The sequence below is a fragment of the Pipistrellus hanaki genome (genome assembly GCF_964339955.1).
Source record: "Pipistrellus hanaki genome assembly, chromosome: 2".
Lineage (NCBI taxonomy): Eukaryota > Metazoa > Chordata > Mammalia > Chiroptera > Vespertilionidae > Pipistrellus > Pipistrellus hanaki.
In genome coordinates this window covers 153,919,241-153,925,353 of record NC_140504.1, presented here as the reverse complement: position 1 = coordinate 153,925,353, position 6,113 = coordinate 153,919,241, and positions in this window count along the sequence as shown.

Here is a 6,113-nt window from a genome sequence, read left to right as displayed (position 1 = left end):
GTGAATGATCCAATTAAGAAATGGGCAATGGACCTAAGTAGAATATTTTCAAAAGAAGACAGAAGGAAGGCCAAAAGGCACATGAAAACATGCTCAAAGTCACTAATTATCCGAGAGATGCAAATCAAAACAACAATGCGGTACCATCTCACACCTGTCAGAATGGCCAACATCAACAAATCAACAAACGACAAGTGTTGGCGAGGTTGCGGAGAAAAAGGAACCCTCGTGCACTGCTGGTGGGAATGCAGACTGGTGCAACCACTGTGGAGAACAGTGTGGAATTTCCTCAAAAAACTGAAAATGGAACTCCCATATGATCCAGTAATCCCACTTCTAGGAATATATCCCAAGAAACTAGAAACACCAATCAGAAAGGATATTTGCACCCCTATGTTCATAGCAGCACAATCTACAATAGCCAGAATTTGGAAACAGCCTAGGTGCCCGTCAGCAGATGATTGGATCCAAAAACTATGGTATATCTACACAATGGAACACTATGCTGCCATAAAAAAGAAGGAATTCTCATCATTTGCAGCAACCTGGATGGAATTGGAGAACATCATGCTGAGTGAAATAAGTCAATCAATGAAAGAGAAACACCACATGACCTCACTCATTTGTGGATAATAAAGATCATTATAAACTGATGAACCAAAAGATAGATACAGAGATAGTAAAGCAACAAGCAGATTGTCAAATTTCAGCGGGGAGGGGAGGAGGATCTGGGGGAGATAATAGATCAACTGAAGGACTTGTATACATGCATATAAGTACAACCAATGGACATGGAACTCTGGGGAGGGAGGGGATTTGTGGGAGGGAGGGAGGGGGAAAAAAATCAATAAAATATGTAAAAAAAAAAAAAAAAAGAAACATCGAGGAGAGAGAATCATCAACCAGCTGCCTCTTGCACACCCCCTACTGCGGATGTGCCCACAACCAAGGTACATGCCCTTGCCCGGAATCGAACCCGGGGTCTTTCAGTCCGCAGGCCAACGCTCTATCCACTGAGCCAAACCGGTCCCGGCAAGAGCTACTTTTTCTTTGGTCTTCAAGTGGCATACAGTTCTGAAGACAGAATAGGCCAAGATTTTCATACGATTGTATGTGATTGATAAGATTATAGGTGATTTAAATGTTCATATCTAAGTCCTCTATAATTAGTAGACTTCACTTTTAATGAAGGTAGATCAATAAATACTGAAGTAAAAAATAATACAAAACATTCATGCTCATAATCCAGGGGTCTTCAAACTACGGCCCGCGGGCCACATGCAGCCCCCAGGGGAGTCTGATCCTGTCCGCCAGGTTTTTTGGGCAGTGAGCGCAGCCAAGGTGTTACAGTAGGGATTAGTAGTTCATATAGTTCGGCCCTCCAGCTCTCTGAGGGACCGTGATCTGGCCCCCACTTTAAAAAGTTTGAGGACCCCTGTCATAATCTCTCTCATATTAACACAAACCCTCTTTTTGTTTGATCTCTTGGAGGTGTTCTGCATAGATCCCGACTCAGTGCTGAGTAATACATTGTCCCAGCCATCACTAATATTGGCTGCATTCCTCTTTAGGAAACGTGCTTGGCCAAAGAGAGTTGCCTCATCCAAGGTTACACCTCCTCCCTAGAATTAACCCATGACCAATGATAGTTTATGGGAAGTATTGAGACCCAGCCCTTCCTTCAATCTGAGACAATCCTGAGGGGCTATCTAGCTCGAGTCTCCTTAGGATCAGCTGGGGCCTTTGCTGCCATTGCATTACTAGCCACCCTTGTTTTGCCCCATCCTAACTTCATCCCTTTCTTGTAAGTATTGTTCCCAAGTGTATTTCCCACTAACCTCATACACACATAATTTTTACTTTTGTTCCTCTATATAAAATGTTTTTTCTCTGGCTACATTTAAGTTTTGTTTTGTTTTGTTTTTTTTAATATATATATTTTATTGATTTTTTACAGAGAGGAAGGGAGAGAGATAGAGAGCTAGAGAGCTAGAAATGTCGATAAGAGAGAAACATGCCCGCAACCAAGGTACATGCCCTTGACCGGAATTGAGCCTGGGACCTTTCAGTCCGCAGGCCACCGCTCTACCGCTGAGCCAAACCGGCTTCGGCTAAGTTTTTTTTTTTTTTCTTTTTCACTTGTTTTTAGCAACTTGATTATATTTGCCTTGGTGAGGTTGTATGGCTCTTTTGCTGGAGGGTTACTTGAGCTTCCATGGGGTTTATGTTCTTTATCACATTTAGAAAAAATCAGCCATTATTTTTGGCCAATAATTTTTGTCTTCCCTTTTTCTTTTCTCACTGCTAGGCTCCTATTGCCCACATTACTCAGTTTCATATTACCACACAGTTAACTGAAGGTCTAGTTTTTTTGTGTATGTGTTTTCTCCCCCTTTTTGTTTCTTCTATATTTTATTTTGGGTAGTTCCTATTGCTGTTTTCAAGTTCATAGATATTTTCTTCTGCTGTTGGCTAATGTTCTCCAAATTCATTTCACATATTTTTAATCTCTAGAATTTATATTTACATCTTTTTTTTCATATCTTCCATTTCTATAGTAATGATTTTCTTTATATAATAAAGAGGTAATATGCAAATTGACCATCATTCCAACACACAAGATGACCAGCAGAGGAGGGCAGTTTAGAGGGACCAGGCTTGAAAGGGAGAACAGTTGGAGGCTATCAGGCCTACAGGGGAGAACAGTTGGGGGCAATTGAGCCAGCAGGGGAGGGCAGTTGGGGGAGACCAAGCCTGCAAGGGAGGGCAGTTGGGGGCAATTGGGCCAGCAGGGGAGGGCAGTTAGGGGCGACCAGGTTAGCAAGAAAGGGAAGCTAGCGGTGACCAGGCCAGTAGGGGAGGGCAGCTAGAGGCAATCAGGCTGGCAGGGGAGCAGTTAGGCATCGATCAGGCTGGGAGGGGCATGGTTAGGGGGTGACCAGGCTGGCAGGCAGAACCAATTAGGAGCAATCAGAGAAGCAGACAGGCAAGTGGTTAGGAGCCAGCAGTCCTGGATTGTGAGTCCCATATTGCAGAGGGTGCAGGCTGGGTGGAGGGACACACCCCTACCTCCCATGCATGGATTTCGTGTACCTGTCCTTTAGTATTTTATAATAAACTAGAGGCCCGATGCATGAAATCTGTGCAATAAAAGGCCTTCCTTTCTCTGGTTGCTGGCACTGACTTCCCTCTGGCATCTGGGACCTGGGCTTTCCTCCAGTTGCCAGCAGGTACCTGGGACCCAGGCTTCTCTCACAGCCCCAGCTTCATCCAGAAGGACTTCCAATCTGATGTCTGGTCTAATTAGCATATTATGTTTTTATTATTATAGATGTTAAAAATCCTGGGTCATATATATTTTTTATTTCTTTGCATGTCTGGTAATTTTTGGTTGGATGTTTAACACTGTGCTTCTTACATTGTTGAATGCTGGATCATCTATTTCTTTCAAGTATTAGACTTTGTTCTGGAACACAGGAAGTTATAATATGAACATTTTGAGGCTTGTTTTTTTAATATCTAATAGGCCGAATCTATAACAGTTTGTACTCTTTTTTTTTCTTCTTTCTTTATAGATTAAGGTATACAGTTTGTACTCTTGTAGTGGGGCTAATTTGGCCCCACTAGAATAGTACAACACAACTCTTCTGAAGATGCTATCCAATGCCTCAGCATTAGCTCTCTCAGTTCTGGTCGGTGGAAACATGAACTATTTCCAGCTCTGTGTGGTCCAGCAATTGTTTTGTTTTCTACTTTCCAGTCATTCTTTCCTTGGCTTTGCTGATTAGTACTTCACTGGACTTCCTTCATCCTGCCCTATCGCATTAGTACTGAACAGAAATCTCTAGATTACCTTGCAAACCTCTGGGGCTTTGTTGTTGTTTTGCAGCTCCCTCAGTGATTCTGAACTCTGATCTCTATCTAGCTCTTTAACAAAGTGAGACCCTGGGCTTTGTTTTTGTTTCGGGTCCCTGCACTGTGGCCTAGCAATTGCCTCCAGGCAGTAATCTGGGGGCAGTCACAAGGCTCACTACTTTTATTGTAGTCTAATGTCTAAAAACAGTTGTTTCACATACACTGGTTTTCTAGTTGCTTATGGAAGAAAGGAAAATTCAGAAATCAATTGATATATTTGAGGATAGACTTTGATACAAAAATTGTTTTTATAATGAGCAAGAGTCAACACTACTTAAACTTATGTTATTCATTCTGTGTTTCTTCAGTACACATTGTGAGGCTTTTAGGGAAAGAAAAAATCAACTGTTTTGTGCATTTTTTTCAAGTCTTAGAAAATGAAAAAAAAAAAAAAATGTATATACTAGTGGCCCAGTGCACAAATTTGTGTACATTGAAAGGAAATAATTAGAATATTTTAATATCACTCTTTGCCCTTTCTCTATAATAGAAGTGTCAATCAAATTCACGATCAACAGTGACAGATTGAAACACACATGTGTGATTGGTGCCAGTGAGAGATTTATATGTATAGTGCATGCACATCAAGCCATATATATATATAAAACAAACTTACTTAATTAGACCTGCTTTCTGATTTAGCTAAATTTTTTCCAGCCCAGTGAAGCATTCCAACTTCTCTTTCAGGTAATTGTTAGCAACACAGCAGTAAATATGAACACTAAGTGCATTATGATTGTAGATCATGTAGGGAGAACAAATATTTAACTGCAGCAGTGTTTGACTATATTCTGCACAGTGAGAAAACCTGAAGTCATTTTTAAGGTCCACCATTTCTTACTTCTTTTCAGTCAGGTCATGTTTCTAAGCTTTCTAAACCTCCCTTTTCCAGCTAATGAAAAGAAAATAGGATTCCACCAAATCTATTTACCTATTCCAGGACTTCTGTGAGGATTAAGTTAGATGAGGCATGGGAAAATGCTTCACAGACATTTGGTTAAAGTGTAAAATGTTTCCACCTGGCTATAAAGCAAGCCATGTTCCTGGACTGAAGAAACTGCAAGGAAGCTAGTCATTACTAGGGAGAGGAAGGTGGGCATTGCTATGTTGATATCCTTAGCATATTAGTGGAAGGATACTTAGCATATTAGCCTGTTAATATTATATATAGATTTTTATAGATTTCAGAGAGGAAGGGCAAGGGAGAGAGAAATAGAAAGGACAGAAAGATAGTTAGTAGGAAATGTCATGTACTCTCTAGTACTGAATGCTACATAACTGATTATACAATATGTAGGGAGAGTGGCTCATTATATAACAACAATTAGCTGAAACTATTGGACCAGAAATACAATTGTTCAAATAACATATCTGATCTCGTTTAATCTGTGCATGTCCACAATTTTGCTAGGCTATTTCACACCCTCTCTTCAAACATGCAGTATCCTCCTCACCCCACTGTACTCTAGGCAGCTGATATTAATTCTTATTTCCTGAGAAAATAAAAGGAATTCGGAGAGAGTTTCTATGAGCACCAAATCAATCAGCCCATCTATACTTGAACTTAAAGATTTCCTTTTTTTTCTGACTGAACAAAATCTGTCCATGCTACAGTTGATGGCTAAACCTTCTACTTATGTACTGCATCTCATGTTTTTATATAATCAAGGATATTGATTCTGAAGATATATGCTTCCTTCCTCATCAAATTTTCCTTTTATACCAGATCAAAAATGTCCAACTAGTATGTACATTCAGAATGCATTAAATTGAATAGAGAAATATGCAAATTACCTGGGACATCATCACAGTCTCGACCAATCAGCAGGCTGTGCGTGCAGCATGCCCCAGTAAGGCTGCTGAGGCTTTCACCTGGCCCTTTCTACACTGAAGACCATAGGGTTCAATGCTGTGAGTCAGGCACAGGTCCCAGACCCCGCAGCGCGGATTCAGCCTCACTCCTATGGCAGCTGGCACTGTGCAAGTCAGGTGCGGGTCCTGGCCCCCCACGGGGTGCCTCTTCGCATGATTTCTATCATGTGCTGGGCCTCTAGTATATAATAAAACCCTAATATGCAAATTGACCAAACAGTGCAATGACTGGTCAGTGAGCTCCCACCTCCACTGCTCAGTCAGAAGCCTGGCTCGTCGCTGGTGAGTGCAGTGGCAGTGGCAGGAGCCTCTGCAGCAGCACTAAG